Source organism: Bactrocera neohumeralis, chromosome 3 (genome assembly GCF_024586455.1).
Source record: "Bactrocera neohumeralis isolate Rockhampton chromosome 3, APGP_CSIRO_Bneo_wtdbg2-racon-allhic-juicebox.fasta_v2, whole genome shotgun sequence".
Classification (NCBI taxonomy): Eukaryota; Metazoa; Arthropoda; class Insecta; order Diptera; family Tephritidae; genus Bactrocera; species Bactrocera neohumeralis.
This window is the reverse complement of record NC_065920.1, coordinates 64,591,476-64,613,004: the sequence shown is the minus strand read 5'-3', so window position 1 is coordinate 64,613,004 and position 21,529 is coordinate 64,591,476. Positions and strand designations below refer to the sequence as shown.

Below are 21,529 nucleotides of genomic sequence, written 5' to 3'. Positions count from 1 at the left end.
TTATATTAGCCGTTACCATAACAACCGGTCCTACGTTCCCAGAATTGACCCGGATTTTATCCGACCAAGGACTGTACTTTCAAAATCTCACCTCGTTTGGATCGGTAAGCTTTTTAAGGTTTCTATGACCCGTTTCCATGACAGTTGAGCCTAAGTAATTGGAACGGACCCGGATTTTAAAGGCAAAAGACTGTCAACTCGGCATCATGCTTCGAAATTACTTCAGGAATGTTTTCTGCCGCTCCAAAAGAATTTATATAAAGAATACTCTCCAAACTTTTGCTTTTCCACAAGTTTTGAAGTAACTTAAACAAGAAGTTCTTCATTTCTGGACAATCAATATTAATTGAGTTCAACAAATCTAATCCTCATACCCTCGCACCACACCCAACATGCAAGTATATGTAAATTACACAACACACTTGAAAAATTTTAAAAAGGACCGTTATTTTTAATCTCTCACACATTAAGCTGGCACAGGAGCGCTGCCGACATGCCCCACGGTATACTTTTCCAATCTATTATAATAAAATTATATTAGTATTACTTTGCAATATTGAATTTATCAATGCCGAAAAATGTTGAGTGGAACGTAACAAATACCAGCTACGTGTTCGGCATCAAAATTAGCATTAGCACGGCAGTATACGCCCCGAAGTAGAGTGGGTAGAGCGTTATGATGTCGAAGTTGCCGAAGACAGTCAAAAGTGAAAAAGCAAACGTGTGGACGGCGAACAACTTAAAATGACATTAAAAATGTCGAACTCGACAAATGCGAATATGTCAATGCGGTGAGGTGAGTGGGTGTGGAGTATCCCTATATGCACAGGGTACTTGTGCCGTTATATATTTTTAAATGACACCAGCAAACAACAACGACAAAAAATGTGAGACTGAGAAAATAGACGGCACAATAAAAAAATGTGAAGACTGACAGTGGGTGGGTGACCGTTTGCTGGGAGGAAGTGTGTATACATATGCATAGATGAATTACATACATATACATATGTACCTGATTGTATATCAGTCTCCCGCTTCCTTGGATGTGAAAAATTTAAAAAATGTACTATGTTGATATTCTCATAACGCGATGGACAAGCCTGAACGTGTGCATATGACAAATGTGTGAGTGTAAGTACAGTATGGTGCGAAACATAAGTAGCTTAATTGCTGAGACCTGAATCTTAGTTGTGTTTATCGAACTAAAAGACCAATAAATCATAATTCTAAGGTGTTCAGAATCAATATCTAATCGAACTAGAGCGAGTTCTTTGAAAATTGAAATTTCCTAATAGTCAATAATAAGCTAATAGAAGTAGACTTTTGAATCGTTTCAAAATTTTCAAATTAAAATCAGTTTTAAAACAAAAATGTGCACTTTTGATATTCCAACAAATGGAAAGAAGAACGCTCTAATATACTTTTGTGCTCTTTTCACAAATTTGGGGTCACTCTTGTTTTCAAAAAGCCACAAAAGGTCAATACAAATTTTTCTTTTCTTTTTTGGAAAGAAAAAACTCAGATCGATATTTCTTCAACATTTCCAATGCAGTAGTCGGTTACTTGTTGTCTTTTGACTTTTGCTTCTGCCTCCAATGGCACTGCCAGTGATCAAGTTCTTTTTTGAGCTTCAAACGTCGCCCGACGTTGTTATTATCCAAAAGACCTTCCAATCTATCTATCAAGCAGTCAATAAGAGTTTCCATTTATTTGATTTTTAAAGCACATACTATTCTGGAAGAAGCAAACTCAGTTGAAATCCATCCAATACTTCTCTAGAAAACCGCGTCTTCAAATACTCTGCAGTATTCTTCGCAAATTCTCACGCTGTTTACTTATTTTTCCAGTTACTGATTTTTTTATGTTGGAAGACTTGGAGGATGAACCGCGGAAAATATATCATTGGAACAGATCACAAATGGAGCCGAATGTAGCATCTATTTCAGGTTCTCTATCAAACCGCGTCAAATTTCTGGATTATATTTCTGTTACTTTATATTTTTATACTCTCGCAACAAAGTTGCTAAGGAGAGTATTATAGTTTTGTTCACATAACGGTTGTTTGTAAGTCCTAAAACTAAAAGAGTCAGATATAGGGTTATATATACCAAAGTGATCAGGGTGACGAGTAGAGTTGAAATCCGTATGTTTGTCTGTCCGTCCGTCCGTCCGTCCGTCCGTGCAAGCTGTCACTTGAGTAAAAATTGAGATATCATGATGAAACTTGGTACACGTATTTCTTGGCTCCATAAGAAGGTCAAGTTCGAAGATGGGTAAAATCGGCCCACTGCCACGCCCACAAAATGGCGAAAACCGAAAACCTATAAAGTGTCATAACTAAGCCATAAATAAAGATATTAAAGTTAAATTTGGCTCAAAGGATCACATTAAAGAGGGGCATATTTGGACGTAATTTTTATGGAAAAGTGGTGTGGCCCCGCCCCCTACTAAGTTTTTTGTACATATCTCGGAAACTACTATGTAGCTACTTATGTCAACCAAACTCTATAGAGTCGTTTCCATATACAGTTCAAAAATCGAAGAAATTGGTTAATAACCACGCCCACCTCCCATACAAAGGTTATGTTGAAAATCTCTAAAAGTGCGTTAACCGACTACCAAAAACGTCAGACACACTAAATTTTACGGAAGAAATGACAGAAGGAAGCTGCACCCAGGTTTTTTTTTTTTAATTGAAAATGGGCGTGGCGTCGCCCACTTATGGACCAAAAACCATATCTCAGGAACTACTAGACCGATTTCAATGAAATTCGGTATATAATATTTTCTTAACACCCTGATGACATGCACGAAATATGGGTGAAATCGGTTCACAACCACGCCTTCTTCCAATATAACGCTATTTTGAATTCCATCTGATGCCTTCTCTGTATAATATATATAACATTAGGAACCAATGATGATAGCGGAATAAAACTTTACACAAATACGGTATTTGAAAAATATGTAAATGACGGATAATGAAATCTCGATTATCACTTTATCATGCGAGAGTATAAAATGTTCGGTGACACCCGAACTTAGCCCTTCCTTACTTGTTTTTAGAGAAGTAAAATTACTAATAAACCATTTAACCTTTGGGGGCTAAATTTCCTCCATTTCCCCCTTTCTGAACCCGCCACTGATATAATTCATAGCGTTTCCGATGTTTCCTTCTAGGTGTTACAAACTTCGTGGTAAACTCTATATAGCCTATTCATAATATAACCGCTTGCACTACTTGTTGCATATATTTTGCACAATACTGTTCATATTGAATTGCTATATTCATATTCTAGCTATATTCGATAAGCACCTTTGGATTGACTTTGTGACATTTCCTTTCCAAAAGCAATAGAGTGTGGGTGGAGGCTCACAGGCATACCAAGGCTTAGTTGTCGGGCACACACATACATATAAATATATTTATTTACATATAATATTTAGAAATATATTCATGTATGCCTTTGTATCTGAATTTCAAATAAGACATCTGCAGTCTAAACGTAACTATCATTTATTGAATTTTAGAATATCGTACGTGCACGAATTCTCGGGAGAAATTGAAGCGCGATCTACTCTATTCAAAAATGTGATGGTATGTGCGAGCTTAAGTTATATATGTATAAGTAAGGAAAGTATACTTAAGTTTATACATATGTATATGTATTCATAGTTGTAGATGTAGTTTAATTTATAATTTACAACGAATTCTCCAGTATTTTAAATTTTTGAAAATCATTAAATATCACGACACTTCAGCGAATTCATTAAAGGTTCGTGGAAACCACGTGATTCATGGAATTAGTTGAAATCGACTGGAATTTCATATTAAGATATGATTTTCCAAATAAGTATGGAAAAGTAGAGCCATATTATTTTCACAAATCTTAAAGTGTACCTTTAACCATGTACGATTATATGAGGTCCATTGGTTCTGCATAAAATTGAAGATTTTATTTAGCATATTATACTATGCGCCGTTTTGAAAATAATTTTGTAATGCCACTCTCATAGAAAACGTCGTCTCTTTTGATAAAAAACCTTAGACAGTCGATTTTTACTAGCTTCTCTCGAGGCGATTTTTTTACTAACCAAATCATCGCCATAGGCAACAACAGGTATTAACCACTTAGTGTCAGTTCCAGACTATAAAGTGATTTCATAAGAACTTCTCAAACAGCACAGCCGCTGCTGGGCGATTGCTTGCTTCAGGCGATCTGATTCTTGGACGTAAGGGCGCAACTCATTACTGATGATTCCCTACCAGTTCCAGTCCCAATAGCCAAACGCTACAAAAATGCTACGATTACATCGATACATCGAGTCTTTTGGTATTAAGCCACAATGGTTATAGGAGCTCAAGCTCCTGAGTAATCGAAACAGCGCTTACATGGCGGTCGGACTTTTATCGAAAATGTTCGACAATTAGCATTCCAAAGAGCTTTTATTGAGGATTTATGGGGTCTAAGCCCTAAAGAATATTTCTCAATTATGTGAATATATGTGTAGGTCATAGGTCCATAAGTATGACGTCACGATTCGCTTATAAAATACCAACAAAGTATGTCTCTTACTAAGATCCGCACAACACCAACAAATACGATCAGGCCGTAATCATCTGATCTCAGTTAAACAACGTAATTCCGTGAGCTTATCAAAGTCATACCTGCAGAGTTGTCACAGAAGTAACCAATTACCTAACGACAAGGGCACCGACGACATATCAAGTGGAAAAATTCTTAGCCGAAGTGACCTACATATAATTATCACCTTATAGTAATCGCTTCTTGGTGGTATTGGCTAACATTTGGCTTATTTCTGTCATGAAGAGCTTATCATAACATCAATTACCTGCTCAAAGGTGGTCTAGAACTAGAAGCGGGCAACCAAACATCTCATAGAAGGGTTGGTGCCAATTAATACAAAGCGAGCGTGGAAGCTTGAAGGCTGTAAGGTTTAAAGCTATTTCTGAAGTTACTTATGGTGATCTGTAGATCTAGCCTAGCCAGCTTAGCCGCTGAACTATGTCAATGTCGCCGCATATCTCGTACAGCTTATCGTTCCATCGACTGCGATATTCGCCGTGGCCAATGAGCAAAGGACCATAAATCTTTCGCAGAACTTTTCTCTAGAAAACTCGCAACGTCGACTCATCAGTTGTTGTCATTGTCCATATCTCTGCGCCATATAGCAGGACGGGGATGATGAGTGGCTTGTAGAATTTGGTCTTTGTTCGGCGAGAGAGAACATTACTTCTAATGCTTACTCAGTGCGAAGTAGCACCTATTGCCAAGAGTTATTCTGCGTTGGATTTCAAAGCTGACGTTGTTGTTGGTGTTAATGCTGGTTCCAAGATTGACGAAATTATCTATGACTTTAAAGTAATGACTGGCAACAATGACGTGGAAGCCAAGTCGTGGGTGCAACGACTGTTTGTTTGATTACAGGAGGTATGTCGTCTTGCTCAGAACTCACGGCGCGGATTTTGAGGCCAATGATATCAATATCGCCGGCGTACGCCAGCAGAGGTACACTCATATAGAAGATTGCACCTTCTCTATTCAGATCTGCAGCTCGCATTATTTTCTACAAGAGTAGATTGAAGAAGTCACCCAATAGGGAGTCGCCTTGGCTGAAGCCTCGTTTGATATCGAACGGCTCGGAGAGGTCCTTTACGATTCTAATGGAGCTTTTATCATTGCTCAACTGTACTCGTCTTGCGGGATTACCAAATTCAGACTTAGCGGCATAAAGGCAGCTCCTTTTCGTGCTGTCAAAAGCAGCATTGAAATCGACGAAGAGGTGGTGTGTGTCGATCCTCAATATCCAATACTTCTCCAAAAAAAATTACAAAAAAATATTTTATTCTGTTTTACAAGTTCACCCTTTAAGCAAATATTTTCATTTATTTTGAGTCCAGTAATTGAATATTAATATTCTGCATGCTGTGAGTATAATCTTTTCAAATCAGTCAATTCATATTCATACATAACACCCTGTTCTGCTAACGGTTTTTGTCACGTCTTATATTTGCTGTACATTGGAAGCTCTTATCTAAAATGTTTAGCGTAGTCACAAACCAAAAAGTTGTTGAATGCTTTGTTACTTAATACAGTGGGCACGTTGGCATACTAGTGTGTGCAAATGCTGATAAGGAAATAATTAATGTAAAGTTCGTACCACGAAGACAAATAAAAAATTTTGTGATTTCTTTCACTAGGCGATAAGTTCTCCAACGCAGCAGTGATTACTGGTTTTCTCCTGCTTAGTTTTTAATTAAGCGCAATTGCTACCGTAATCGCACTTATTATTGTTTTTTATTTATTTGAATAATAATTCTGGAAAAGTGGCCACTTTAGTTGTGCATATTAACAGTTTCGATAGTTTTAATTATTTTCTTTAACTTACTCTAAAGTGTGATTTTATAAGGAACTTTTTGAATTTAGAATATTTTTTTAATTACATCAGACACTGAAAACTCTATTCAGATATTAAATGGAGGGCAACATATATTTTGAGCCGCCTAACGTCTATGCTAATAACCAGCTCTTCACATAATCCATCTTAGCCACGCATTGCTTACCTTTCGTCTAATTCGACTCTATCGGATCCACTTTGCTCCCAGTCGTATCGATAAATGAGGTCGATAATAATGCCTATCTGCTACCTAACTCTTTATCACTTAACAAAGTTCGCGTGAGCCCTAAAACAACAATAACACTAATAAACCTTAATACTTTATCTATATCTATATCCACATAGATTTATGAGTAGTAAAAGGTTTTTTAACACAGAAAACGTCAATCCCTTTATTTTTGGAATGAAACACTTATAAGTAAATGAAAATGAATGAAGACTGGAACGCGATGTAATCCTTATTTGGAAACATTGATCCAATGGCCTTTATCCTGCGTCTGCGGACTACTATGCGGTCAATTAGCAGGAGTTCTGGAGTTTTAGGCTCCCTGCCGCAGAACCGGCAATTTGCACAAGAAGCTAAGCCCATGTTATATGTATAAGTACCTACAGTGGTCAATAGCCTGAGTTTATCCCTAGGGAGGTTAATTACACATAAGGTTGTCATATAGGTTGTCAAAAAAATCTTGCGGTATTTTCGCTAGTTGGCGCTGAAAACGCGTAGTTCCAATTTTATTCGTCGCATCGGGTCATGCTATACCTTTTTGGAAAGCTCATTTCACGCGCTAACACGTGTTTGATTGATTGTCGTTTCTTTTAAGTCGTTCGTGAGTTATAGCGTCGCAAACATGGAGCAAAATAAAGAGAAAATACGGCATATTTTACGGTACTACTACGATAAAGGCAAAAATGCATCTCAGGCCGCCAATAAAATTTGTGCAGTTTATGGACCCGATACAGTTTCTATTTCCACCGCACAACGATGGTTTCAACGTTTTCGTTTTGGTGTAGAGGTGGTCGGAGATGCGCCACGCTCCGGAAGGCCTATCGTCGAAAATTGCGATAAAATCGCTGAATTGGTCGAAAGAGACCGGCATAGTAGCAGCCGTAGCATCGGTCAAGAGCTGGGCATGAGGCATCAAAAATTCATTTCAATTTCAATAAAAATAAAAAAAATTCAATAAAAATACCGCAAGACTTTTTTGACAATCCATTATTTGAACCTGTTGAGGCTGTAACCCTCAGTTAGCAACTTGGCATGGCGTATGCCTTCTAGTTGCCTATATCTCTAACTGCCTAATCCTTCTTCTTTGCGTAGTAGCTCCTTCATGGGATGAGAACTCACCGCGATGAAGGGTTCATGTCCTACCATGATGCTACAGAGCGGCCGAGCTCATCAGCCAGCTCATTCCCGGCTATACCTTTGCGATTATACCTTTGTGACCGGGCACACAAATAAGAAGCACTTGGTTCCATTCCAATAGACTTTTCAGCCGTTCTACTCTGCTGCACCATTAGCGATTTGACCTCATAGGCAGAGATTGCCTATGACGCTTGACTGTCGATAAGTATGGATATCCTTTCGTTGCAATAGTTACGTTGGAAGTTTATCTCTACACACCGACTTATGACAAAGTCTTCTGCTTGAAAAATACTTTGAAAACTTTCCATAGATATGGAGAGTTTGATGCCTGCTCCTGCGACTCTTGCACCAATTCCCTCTGACGTTTTCGAGCCGTCGACACACCACTTCATTGTTCTATGCCTAAACAGTAGCTGGAGAGTGCTATTATTCCATTCAGCTTTACTGCTAAGGGTAACCTTGAACTTCTTGGCGCAGTTTACGCTTTTGATAATGTTGGCCATTGAGAGAAGAGCCAATGGTATTATATTACACCACTTAAGTCTTTCATTCGCTGGAATGAGATTATCTTACCCCTGCCAAACCCTTCTGCTGTCATTTGAAGCATTGTGTATTTGGCTTCCTGACCGGCAATTAGGTGAAGTGGTGTGAGCTCAAGCATGACTTCAAGTGCTGACGTCGGGCATGTGCGCATGGTACCCGACATACAGATGCATGTAAGTCATTGCAGCTTCGATAGTTGGAGCCCTCTCGAAGTCTGCGCAGCTTTTGAGACCCAAGCCACCGCCCGATACGTGATTATCGGTCGCATGATTATGGTGTACAACCACCTGACAATCTTTGGATTGCAGCCTCAGCTGATCGATGGCACACCATTAATGCGCCGCGATGACTACTTCACTAAATTAAAATTGGTTACATCTAATACAGTTGTAAAGATAGGTTAGGTAACCTTTGACCGAGGGCAATTTGTAATTAGTCAATGACCATCGAAGTTTCACATGAAAACATTTGATTTCTCGAGATAGTCTCCATTTAGGTACATGGTCTTTGGAGCAGATATTTTCTTCAGTGATGCATTCTTCATTCGATAAATATTTCTAATATTTGAGACAGGTTATAAACTTAACTTAGGTTAGGATTTTTAGCAACTGGCTTTGCTCTCAATACTTAGGCTTTAAGAATTTATTAAGTTTCTGTGTATGGTACACTGTAAAGATATAGATTCATTCACTGTACCAAAGTTTAATCGGCTACCACTTAAAGGTAACATCTCGATACAAAGGTACAAGACAAAGTTCCAGGTTCCTTCACTGGACCAAAGCTACTTTAGAGTAAACCTCTCGGTTGAAATTTTTGATATTTGTAATTGGTTTCTTTTCCCTGATACTTTTTTGAAAGCTAAGCTAAGGTAACTGTAACTGCAACCAATAGATGAAAAATGTCACTTTTGAACCCGACGCCTTTAGAATTTTGATGGGATTTATCCATCCGTTAGGTTTGTTTATTTTTGAGTGATACGATATACAAGTTTTTATTAAATGCTTCAAAAATAGTGCCGGTTTGAACAATCAAAAAATGGGTTTTTCGCAAACCGAATCGATAAATACTGAGTTTGACTTTTTTTTAAATTTTTGTTTTTGAAGAACTTTTCGAAAAAATACACGAAAAAAACAAATGTCAATTATATATGTTTATTGGTGTTTCTTTACGGCGCGAAAAGTTTGTCCGGTAATTTTTATTTTGGGAACAAAAGTGAACAATTTTTTGTTTCAAAGAGAATCACGTCTACGGAATTGTTGAAAATATTGCAGGAGCTTGTTGTTTTTGAGTGACTGAATGCGGTCGTGAAGTCGTGTAATCATCGAAAACTTACTTATGCGAGTCGTCCAACCACCTCTGTTAATGACGATAACATCTAAAAAGTTAACGAAACAGTGCTTGCAAATCTTCGTTTGGTCAGAGAGACCGACTTAAGATATTTGGGTTACTGTTTCGGGTAAGAAGTGGTGGTAGAAGAGCTGAACTTCGTTTGTGGATCGACTCAAGACATTTGGGTTATTGTTTCCGGTAAGAAGTATGCTAATACTAGATTCATACCAAAAGATCTGAATCTTTCGCAAAAACAACGTCAATTGAAGATCGCAAACAAATTTGCTTGGCAATGTAGCTGAAGAGCTTTCATTAATCAAAAGCAGCAATACTGGTGTCGCGTCGTGGTTTTATGAATATGACGTCGAAACTGCCCAACAATCTAGCGTTTAGCGATCAAAACCGCAAAAACCAAAATTCACAAAAGGCACTGAAGGCCATTATCGCCGAGGCGGGAATACTAAAAATTCAATTCAGCGGTGGCACGCTTGTTTTAGGGCTAGGACATATTTTAAAGACGATAATAAAGATTTATTTTAAGAAACGAGAAAAGTCCGGATCTGTCCGGGTCAAATTTGATCAGATGGTAAATCTAGATCTACTTGTTTTGAGTTTAAGATCTATTTTAAAGACGATAATAAAGATTTATTTTAAGAAACGAGAAAAGTTCAGGATAGTACGGGTCAAATTTGATCAGATGGTAAATGTAGATATACTTGTTTTGAGTCTGGCACCTATTTTAAAGACGATAATAAAGATTTATTTTAAGAAACGAGAAAATTCCTGGTTTGTCCTGGTCAAATTTGATCAGATGATTTTTGATTTTTTGATTTTGATTTTTGTTTAGGGTCTGGGACTTATTTTAAAGACGATAATAGAGATTTATTGTAAGAAACGCTAAAAGTCCGGGCTAAACCGGATCAAATTTGATCTGATGGTAAGTCTAGATCTGCTTGTTTTCTGTGTGGGACCTATTTCAAAGACGATTATAAAAATTTATTTTAAGAAACGAGAAAATTCCTGGTTAGTACGGGCTAGTCCGGGTCATATTTGATCAGATAGTAAATCTAGATGCGGAAAGGTTACGTACACCAGCCTTATAGGCATGAAATGGATCTACATCGAGAAGTATTAATATTGGTTGTTTCTACATATAGATGTGTGGACGTACACACATTTGTATGTATGTATGTATGTATAAAATTATGAGTGTATGTATTTATGTGTGTATGTTTACATCGAAGTAGATTTGTATTTATGTCGAGCTTATTTAGAAGATTCCAATGGCAATTTACAATAGAAATACAATAACAACAAAAAAATCACCGAATTGAAAACTTGTTTGCATGTGTTTGTTGGTTTGTATTTATGAACAAGTATATGTATTTAAATATATGTATATGTGTGTGTGTATGTATGTATGGATTTTTGCGTGCCGAAAGCCGAGACAAGTTAACAACCAAGCCAGTTTGGCAACAACTTTTACCCGCTACGCATAAAATAACATAAATTCAAGCAAATAAAACAATAATAGAAATGAAAACAACAACAAAAACTAAAACAGCAGAGTCGACAACAAAAACAACAACAAGGTGGCAAGGTAAATTAACGAATTCCAAAGCCAAATCAAAATTGCCAAATTCGAAAGTGTGTTTTAATTCAAAAAGTTGTTTTTTTGAACACAAGCTTTGATTAACTGCGGCGTTACTCGCAAATATTTGCGCGAGATTGCGGCGCTTGGCACGAGTGAGCGCGCCACCACTCAGCGCCAAGCAAGTTTCTCGACTTTTTGATTTTTTAGCAGGCGTTGTTGTTGCCGTTGTTGCGACACTTCGCCGAAATTTGAGCTGCATACCAGCTGTACACAGCGCTCTTTTAAAGCCAAGCTCAGCGCTATACATATATATACAAATTAAATCAAAAACAACAGCAACGCGCGAGCTCATCGATCACGTCAAGCGGCGTTAAGCGCTCGGAGAGCGCGCTTATGAGCGTTTTAAGGAGCGCTACTACTTTTATTGAAGACTTGCCGTCTTGACTTGATTGCTAGCTTAAGATGTTTATAACGGAGACTATACGCGGGCGCTATCAGGCAGGCGCCGCGCTGTTGTTTACGCGTCGCGCGCTGCGCTGTGCTGCCGCCGATGCTGACGCGCGCGCTCAACGCTGGTGTAGCAATCGCGCGCTGGCTGTTGAAGCGTACGCGCGCATGCAAATGCCAATGTGAAATCAGTAAGTGGCAAAAGCTCCAAGCAGCTGGCACGGAGACGTAACGCGCGCGCACATTTACCCCGTTATACGAGTAACCGTACTGCTCGTCAAGCAATTTAAGGCAATCAAGTAGAAGCTGAGGCTGGAGCTGCAGCCTGAGACTGAGTCTGAGCTTGGTGCTGAAGCGTACACAGTGATTCGTAGGTAGGCGTGCGGGCGCGCGCGGTGTGCGGCGTGTGGTCAGCGATATCAGTTGAATGTGTAGTTTGGTGTAGTCTGGTGCGACGTGTCGGTTTAGCGGTTGTATGTGGTGTAATGCTGTGTACGCGGCGCGCATTTAACGGAAACAAATTTCACTTAACAAATTTATTTCAATTTTTGTGTTTTTGTTTTTCGGTTTTTTTTGATGTCGCTTGTTTTCTTGTTAATAAATGTCAAAATTCAAATATTCGGCGTTCGAACAGTGCGTCTTCAATCGCTTGCTTAATTGGTATGCAGTGAAATTAATTCACCTAAATTGTTGTAATTGAGCAGCGTTGACGCAGAAGTTTTTCAATGCGCGCTTGTGCACATACTATGAATATATATATACTATACTATATATACATATATGTGTATATAATCCATAAGCACATATTTATAATCGATTAGGCAGTGAAAAATGCCGTAATACAACAATTAATTATGAAACAAAAACAAAATCTGAAAAGTCGAGTACCAACGAAATCCTCTCAACGCCAAAGTAAATAACAGCAAAACAAACCACAACAGCAACAAAAATTGCAAATGCGGAAAACGAGTTTTAATCAAATTGATAATGAGTGAAATGGAAAGAACTGCTGCTAGTCAAAAAATAAAAATATTTATAAGTAAATAAAGTTCATAAAAAGGGAAATAAGATTGATAATAAAGTAAATAAAATTATTAAGAAATTAAATAAATTATAAAAAAAGTAAATAAAATTAAAGAAATTAATTTAAAAAAATCAACATCCCAGCAGAGTAAACATAAAACATTAATTTCGAGAAAAATATTATTAGATAATTACAAAACTAATTAAAAATGAATTAATGAGATATGAGATATGCGAAATTGTGAAAAATAAATAAAAAGACATTGCAAAAATAGATAAAATATTTAGATAGAGTAAAACATAAAAAAATCGATATTATGAAAAAAAAAATTTAATTAAAATTTGATGTATAAAAAATTTAATAATATAATAAAAATTAAAAATAACAATAAAATAAAGTAAAAAAAATTAAAGAAGTACGAAAAAATATTTAAAATTGTATTAAAAAACACTCATTAACAATTAAAAGTTATAATAAATTAATTATATTAAAAATGAATTAATGAAAAACAAGAGTTTCTGCAAAAAAAATATGTATACATTAAAAAAAAAAATTGTTCGAATAAAATACAGAAAAAAATATTGATAAAGAAAAAAAGTAAAGAAAACTAGAGTTAAATAAATTAATAATCAAATAAAATATCATATAAGAAAATAAATAAGTACTAACAAAAATAATATATAGTTATATTAAGTTAAAGAAAATTAAATAAAAAATATAAGATACAGAAAAAAAATAAATTAAAGAAATAAAATAACAAGATTTAAAATATAATAAACAAAAACGTAAAAAAATTAATAAAATAAAATAAAATAAAATTAACCGAAGTGATTTAATTTTTTTTATTGACCAAAAATAAATTTTAAATAAAAAAAAACATGAAAAAAAATTTTAAATAAAACTTAAAATTACTTCTCGTTAATACATATTATCAACTGAAAATAAATTTTAAATAAAATTTTATTTTTATTGACCAAAATTAAATTTTATATAAAAAATAAAATTTTAAATAAAACTAAAATTTACGTCTCGTTAATCCATATTATCAACCAAAAATAAATTTTAAATAAAGAAATTTTTTTTTTATGGACCAAACATAAATTTAAAAAAATATAAAATTTGAATAAAAAAAAATTAATTTTTTTTTTCCAAAAATAAATAAATATTTCGTTACTTCTCGTTAATCCATATTTTCAACCAAAAATAAATTTTAAATAAAAAAAAATATTTTTTATGGACCAAACATAAATTTAAAAAAATATAAAATTTAATAAAAAATTAATTTTTTTGCCAAAAATAAATAAGTATTTCGTTAATTCGTATTGTCAACCAAAAATATTATTAAAAAAAAATAATAAAATTTTGAATAAATTTTTTTTAACAAAAAATTAAATTTTAAATAAAACTAAAATTTACTTCTCGTTAATCCATATTATCAACCTAAAATAAATTTTAAATAAAAAAACTATTTTTTTATGGACCAAACATAAATTTAAAAAAATATAATTTTGAATAAAAAAATTAATTTTGTTTTGCCAAAAATAAATAAATATTTTGTTAATTCATATTGTCAACCAAAAATAAATTTGAAATAAAAATTATAAAATTTTAAATAAAAATTTTTTTTTACCAAAAAATTAATTTAAATAAAACTAAAATTTACTTCTCGTTAATTCATATTATCGACCATAAACAAATTTTAAGTAAAAAAATTAAATTTTTTTATCGACCAAAGCCTGGGCCAATATTAGTCATTTTGAGCGTCAAACGACATTATTAAAAAAAAGTTCCACTTAATTTCATTCACGTGGGTTTTGACGGCCTAAAATGCCTAATTTCACCAATTATTTTTCATATAATAAATTATTTAATTTATTACACATTTGAATATTATTTTGTGTATTCAGCCATTGACAGCTGGCTTACGGAAGCACCGTCCAACATCGTCTCCCTGTGGTGGTAAGCTTTACTGTCGAATGATTTACCCAGCTCACCAAAAAATCAATTTTCAACTGTTATCAAATGAGCATAGGTAGTGATTACGTAAAGGATAAGGAAAAAAACTAATTTTTGTCAAGTTTCAAACAAAACAGTATGATTTTGGGCCTAATTTCCTTCCTTCGATCAATCATGATCTGGAAAAAATTTCAAAAAGATCGCTTCATTAGTTTCTGTGAAGTCGTGCCCACTAACTTTAAGTGATGTTTCGAGAAAAACACGATGAAGGATTGAAGTAGCCGATCGGTCTAGCCTGACGGGTCGCTCTCCCAAAGGTGCTGTCTCCTATACTTTGATTGCGATTGCATGAAACTTTAAGAAAATATTCAAGGCTTTCACAGTATTCAAAAAAATTTCAAAAAAATTAATTTCAAAACTCACGTAATCCCTTAAAATATCTTACATATTGACCGGTATATACGCTCTATAGTTAGATACAAAGTAAAAATGGATAGAAAACATTAGATCGTATATAATGATATAGTATTTTAGGAAGATAACTCACAAACGGAATCTTGTGTAGGCTTAATAGGTTATAATCCGATTTCACCCATTTTCACATTGTCAAAGCAGGCTCCGAAAAGATTTGTTCTGTACACATTTGATTGAAAACCCTCACTAGTGATATCACCTGAATTAAAATACAGTTTTATATCTTAATTTTATAATAGTAGTTCATAGTCCGATTACTACCATCTTTTTGTACCAACAGCGCTTTGAGGCAACACGTTTACACAGTTTCATCAAGACAAAATAAAAAAAAAAAAACAAAAAATAAAAAATAAAAATATGTAATTTATTAATAATAGCAAAAAATTTGAAAAATGATTTGAATAATGCTGAAAATTAGTTAAATGAAACCTTATAATATATTATCATTAAGTAAAAATCTTGAGACAGATAAAATTATAAAAACAATGTATTTTTGTACAACTCTTTCGCGCAGTCAAAAATATATAAAATATTGATTATTACAAAAACATAAAATTTTGATTTAATTGAAAAAAAGTAATTAAAAAAAATAAAAAAAACAGCACGCAGCCAAAAAAAATATATACCATTCTACACATAACAAAACAAATATTTAAAAAATTTATAAAAAAAAATTTAATTAAAAAATATTAACTTTTCTTCGAGACGATACATACATATACATACATACATATAAATATATTATATTATGTATTAAAAAATACTTAAATATAAAAAAAAAATAAAATATTAATTCAAAAATTTATTTCCAACTCTTCCGCACAGCCAAAAAATATTTATCATAAGTATATATTACAAAAAATAAATATTTAAAAATTTTATAAAAAAAAACAAAGTTAAAAAAAATTATTTTTAATTCTATATTAATAATAGTTAAATATCAAAAAAAAAATAATTCAAACAATTATTTTTAGCTCTTCCGCGCAACCAAAAAATATATGCAAATTAAAATACATTTAAACAAAAAATTTCTCAAATTAAAAATTAAAATTTTCCTATCGTTAACTCAACAAGCTTTGCGCCGTACCAATAATAGACAAATTGTGGCAGGCGGTGCCTTTTACAGCGACTCTGCGCACGTCTGTTGACTCTCGTTTAACGTCGTTGTCATCGTCGTCGTCATCATCATCGTCATCGGCACTGGCCGCAGCTTAATTAACAAAAATTTCTTGTTAATTTGTTTGTGCGCACGACCAACACTACTGTTTGTTGGCGCTTTACCCCACTTGGCAGTCTATTGATCGATCTGGAGCTTAAATGAGTGCCGCGCGAATACAAGTCTATATACATGTATATGTGCATATATACATACATATGTGTACAGAGTTTTATAGGCAAATTTCGTATAATTTTTTTTTTGTTTTTTTTTCTGTTTTTTTTTTTTTTTTTTTTTGTTTTTTTTTTTTTTTTTTTTTTTTTTTTTTTTTTTTTTTTTTTTTTTTTTTTTGGTTTTTTTGATTTTTTTGGGGGGTATCAGCTTTTTATGGCGTGGCATTCGCCTTCAACGCGTTGTGTAAATGTTGTAAAAGTGCGTGCAAAGCTGCGCATGTGCGCGTTTATACCGAAATGTGTGTGTGTATGTATGTTTGTTTAACTGTGCAACCTTACTGTGTTGTAGTCTCTAAGTCGTTTGTGCGTATTTGATTTCAGCAGCTAGTGAAATCATTGCGTATGAAATTCGTTCAGTGCTTTTTAAGCGAACAAACGCCGAAATCAAAGTGCTGTGTATGTGTGTGCGTGTGAAAATAATTTGCCATTTTTATACCATATAATGTGACAAACATTTCGTGCTTTAACGCCCTAGCAACAGAAAGCCAGTGGAACAGTAGGATTGACCCAATTTGAATGGAAAGCGTAGAGGCCCGTTAACGTGCGATATTTCGTAACGAAATTTTTTCGCTTTGAGAAACAATTACAGTGGCATTTGTTTTTCAATAAAAAACTTTTCATTAAATGATTTACTACTGTCATGTGTATCAAGGTCGCAAATAAGCAATATTTTCATTACTTTTGTTTAGCAATTTGAAAGTCAAACGCAATTCATTTTATATAACGCGTGCATGAATGTATTAAACTACAGGGTGGTTCAAAAGTAGCAAAAACAGAAAGAATATTAAATGGGGTTATAATACCCTCCACAGGTACATTTCTTACAGCTTAAAAAGGTATAAAAAGTCCTTTATCTTCATATTGATCAGTCAGTTTGTATGGCAGCTATATGCTATAGTGTTCCGATCTAGCGTTGCTTTGGACAATAATCCATGCAAAATTTCGTTAAGATATCTTGTTAAATAAAAATTTTTTCCAGTCAAGTACCAGATTTTAACCGATCAGTTTGCATGACAGCTATAAGATATAGTGGTTCAATCAGAATAATATATTCGGAGATTATGGCACTGTCTTGGAAAGTAATTCGTGCCAAATTTCTTAAAGATATCTTGTCAAATAAAAAAGTTTTTCATACAAAACTCGATTTTGATCGTTCGGTTGGTATGGCAGCTATATGCTATAATAGTCCGATCTTAACAATTCGTTCGGAGATTGTAACTTTGCTTCGGACAATGATACATGTCAAATTACGTGAAGATAAATCTCAAATAAGAAAGTTTTTCACTCAAGAACTAGCCATTGGCCGATCAGTTTGCATGGCAGCTATATGCTATAGTGGTCCGATTTCGGCGGTTTAGAAAAATTAGCAGTTTTTTAGGGTGAATACCCTCTTCTCAAAATTTCAGATCGATATCACAAAAATTGAGGAACTAAATCGCATGTATACAGACAGACTGACAACTTACGGACATGGCTAGATCAGCTCAGCTCGTCCCACAGATCATTTATTTATATATATATATATGTATATACTGTGTGACTGAGCTCAGGCCATCAAGGACTGCTGCTTGGCAAAATTTGAGGGAATAATGCGAATACCCAATAAGAGAAGATTTCGACTAAGAAGACATGAAATATCCTAAGCAACTACGGTGAGCAGGTGAATAGATGCTACCTTGAAATAAACATCCACAACTTCAAACAGGCTGCCTGAAGGAAACACCAACCCATGAGAAGGAAGCAACAGAGCGACGAGGGACGCTACAACGAAAGCCGTTAAACAAAAATTCTCAATTACTAAGCTCATTCGAGGTCATAGATAGTGGACACTGAAAGGCCTACAAGACGTAGCTTAGCTGTGAACTACAAATAAGCAGTGAACGACCAAGAGCACAACATAAATTAATAAACACAGAAACCTGGCGCTGAAAACGAACTCCCATAAAGTTTCGTGGTTCCTCCCTCCAATGCATAGATAACCACAGGGACCGAGAATTGTACGATCGAGCGGAGAAAGTAGCTTGAAGCTGGCACCCTTACAACGTGAACACGAATAATGAAAACAAACGAGAGCAAAACCAAAAAATACAAACGGACAACGAATTAAATGCTTTCAAGAGGTAAAGCAGGCACCGCAGATGGGAAAAAAGGGCAACTCAAACTGTCTTCACGGAAGACACGGCTTCCACTGTGCGTGAACCAGCGAATGCAAACAGACAAACAGACAATAGAACCCAAGCTACCAACAGAAGCTCTCGAAATGGAAACAACTCTGTAAGGCAGGAGTTCATTCTGAAGCTGAGCGCAGGAGAAAATGAGGCTCCTAAAGTGTCGCGCTATCTTCAAAATGATGAAGCTGGGAATGCTCAGACAGAATACCGAGGTAAAAAATGGGCGATATAAGCTCATCGATATTATTGATGGCCTGCGTCGGAACAACGAACATGCTGATTTCTCCACGCCGGTGACACCTCTTCCAAAAGGGACTGCAGCAAGCCCAGCAGAAAAAGAGTTAGGGGCGAGGAGGTGGAAATACCGTGTGGCATGTCGTAAAAGGGAAAGGAAACAGCAGCCAAAACGCGACAAAAGCGCCGAGCAAACTCCAGGTAACACTTGGCTAGCAAGAAGACGACAAGCTTCTGAAGAAAAAACGGGTAAACAGAATCAGGATACTGCTAGAAGTAGTGCAGATTAAATTGGTAGAAGGCCGCAGTTAAGCCGAGATGCTTGAAAAAATTCGACGGACCGAGAAAAGGTGGAATTCAGGTGCAATACGCAAAACAAAATGAACCGCCTTGCTCATCGAACTGAAGAAATGAGAAAAACCAAAACCAGAGCTCCAAAATGCGCTTAAGAGCAATCTAAAAACATTCCTTCTTTAATACAACACATTTTCACATATACAGCTCAGCTGACTAGCTCTCTATAACCCCAACTTGGTTGACCATTAGTGTCGGTTTATCACTTTATCTGACGAATGGCTTGCTTTATATATCCCCTAAAAGCCTGAAAGTGTTAATCTTCTTCTTCTTTTCTAAGTGTTAATAAATGTGCTAATTGCAGTTGGCTTTAATGTTAGCTCGAAAAAACAGCCGAAGAATGTCAATCAAAGTGGTCAGCTGAAATCGACCAGGTGTCTTAGAATACGTTTACCTTATTTGTCACGATAATTTTTCATTGTCACGCAAATGTTTCATTGTCACATCTGTTATTTGTCATTTCGCGCTAGTTTGCTGAAATCAAAGGTTATTCAATGGGTCTATTTTAACTGCCGGTCTCAAAAAAATCTTCTAACATGTCTCTGTTATGCGCACTGTTAACTAAAATTAGGTTTTTTTCCAACATTTTCGAATGCAACTGAGATATATGCATGTAGGTATCAGGGATCTAAAATCCAAACTCATCTATACTTACTAGTGAGCTCATTGCGGCCTATGCGATATCCAATTAAGGAAGTTTGACTTGTTGGTATAGCTGTCGAGAATAAGAACATATATACGAACGTCAGAAAAAGTGATCTTATAAGCCAATCGCTTGAAAAAAATATTTCGTTCGTTTCCTTGACTTTCATGCATATATTCTTATAATATTTAAATGGCCTTCCGTTTGTCGTATTGAATGTCAATAGTCGAAGTCGACTCTCTTTCATTAGGAAAGTTCTCACACCTTCCAATACACACGTCTTGTCTTACACTGAGGAAGCCCAAGCAAGCGAATAGCATACTTTAGGACACAAAGTACTTCAGGACTTTGATTTTCGATAGAGAAATCTCTGTACTCTTTTTATCACATTGGGTTGTAGAATAGCTCACCATTGGGAACAAATCTCTGTTCTTATTTACCACTTACTAAATACGATTTTTTATCTATATCTTTTCCACGATAGCAACCACATTTGCAGATTATATTGCTGATACCTGATTGGAAGATCATATTTTATGGAGTCAAAGAATTCTTGAAGATACCATATATAGTATATTCAACCAATGAAAATAATGCTCAAGCGATGACTTCGATTTCTGCTTAAGCAGCAGGTCTTCTCCTTATTCCTTGGAACTACCGGGTCTAATATCTTCCGGGCCTACGACATGGCCTAACCAGCGCTTTCGTTGAATTTTTATGCGCTTAACTATAGATATAGCAAGTGAGTTTCGCACTGCCACCTAAGGTCTATTGCTCTCTCTTCTCAATTATAGCGACTCACATAGCCTCCGTACATTGATAAATTCCAATATGCTGATGGGTGTCATTGAGGCGATTTAATCCCTTTTTGCATACATGGATACAAGGCACTTAATTCTGCATCTGTAGACTGCTGTGACAGGTGCTCTGGATGCTCCAACTCCATGTCGCAGAACCGGCAGTTTGCAAATGAGGCTATGACAATGTTGAATAAGTGCTGCTTGAGCATACAATGGCCAGTGTAGAATGCGACAAGTAGCCGGAATTTGTTCCTCGAGACATTGACTACTTTTTTAAATACTTGTATTCTTAGGTTGTAACCACCCATTAGCAACTTTGCCTGGCACATCATAAAAGTAGTTGCCAATATTTCTTCCTTCCAAGTCTTTCCTCCACCATTGTAGCAGAAGCTTCAGAGCGCTTAACTATATTCATGTCGCCGTATTCATGTCCACGTTCGTAAATGTTCATGTTTCGGCGCCGTATAGTAGGATGGGAATGGTGAGAGGCAAGCTTTATGATATGTAGTTCCAGGATAGAAAAATACACTTTTCCAAATTTATAGCTGCATTGTCGTAGTTTCGTATTTCATTATATCCAGTTCTTGATAATTCAGAGTTAAGTTATTGCTTACTTACCGAAAAATTCTCATTCTACGAAAAATTATATATGGTTGTTGACCAGATATTCAAGAGCTCTTTGATATTCAATTTACAAACGGATATTTAACTGACAGCTTAAAGGCAAAATAATTTTCTTTATTCTTTTCGTGGAACTTAAAAATTTTCGTGAACTCAATGATACCCTA

General features: G+C 35.2%; 1 protein-coding gene across 6 annotated transcripts in view; it reads left to right on the top strand.

Moving 5' to 3' along the window:
* The first annotated feature begins 11,881 nt into the window (after positions 1–11,881).
* The window catches only part of LOC126753976 (myb-like protein I), a 45,123-nt gene continuing 35,475 nt past the window's right edge, over positions 11,882–21,529 (top strand). For 3 of the 6 annotated variants that reach the window (XR_007666244.1, XM_050465775.1, XM_050465770.1), the window contains exon 1: positions 11,882–12,070. The gene's annotated coding sequence lies outside the window, so the exon portion shown is untranslated. The other 3 variants (XM_050465774.1, XM_050465771.1, XM_050465772.1) reach the window with 3 other exon arrangements.